Genomic DNA, 762 nt, shown 5'->3' with positions numbered 1-762 from the left:
CATTATTTATGTAAATTACAATATGCGTTGTTTATGTTAATAATATTACTATTAAAAGAATTATTTTTATATTAAAAAATCATATTTGTTTTAAAAAAATTATTTTGTATTAAGTGGCTTACAAAGAATAAAAAATATTACTAAATTGTAATGGACATATCATTAGTTTGGTGGGAAACAAACGAGAGAATACCTGAACTAAAAAATGCTTCAAAAATACAAAAAACAAACTTTATTTAGCTTTTATATGGCTCGAACTCTCAATTGGGGTGGTGGCGCAGTTGGCTAGCGCGTAGGTCTCATAGCTTCTGAGTGATCCTGAGGTCGAGAGTTCGAGCCTCTCTCACCTCATATTGTTTTCATTTTAAACTTTTTTTTGTTAAATTAAAAACTGGGTCTGTTTCTTGAGTTATCGAAGTAATTTAGACTGAGTTATAGAAAAAGACAGTTTTGTAATTGAATTGTTTTGTATTTGAAGAATGTAATAAATACTCCAAGTGGTAGTAAATTGACTGGATTTGAGTAAAACAGATTATGCTTACCAACTCACTTTTTATACTCTTTATTGAACATATTATGTTGTATTAGTTAAAATTTATCAAACAAATTATTAGGGTCACATTTTATTTAATAACTATATAATTATCAATAAAATATAATCTGTAAAATGTTGTAAAACTGAATCTATAATATCGCAAAAGATAGAGAATGAAGTTTTGATTCACGAACCCGATATTAAGAGTTCAGTTTCGTTGTTGTGCG

The 762-nt window shown here is 27.4% G+C and overlaps 1 non-coding gene across 1 annotated transcript; it reads left to right on the top strand.

Moving 5' to 3' along the window:
- Window positions 1-266: 266 nt before the first annotated feature.
- TRNAM-CAU (transfer RNA methionine (anticodon CAU)) lies at window positions 267-351 on the top strand. Its single transcript is given in 2 exon segments — window positions 267-304; window positions 316-351. It is a non-coding gene; the product is annotated as a tRNA-Met (tRNA).
- Window positions 352-762: the final 411 nt, after the last annotated feature.

This window comes from Phaseolus vulgaris, chromosome 9, assembly GCF_051622355.1.
Source record: "Phaseolus vulgaris cultivar YP4 chromosome 9, ASM5162235v1, whole genome shotgun sequence".
NCBI classification, from domain to species: Eukaryota; Viridiplantae; Streptophyta; class Magnoliopsida; order Fabales; family Fabaceae; genus Phaseolus; species Phaseolus vulgaris.
The sequence above is the reverse complement of the archived record's forward strand: the minus strand, read 5'-3'. Positions and strand labels throughout refer to the sequence as shown.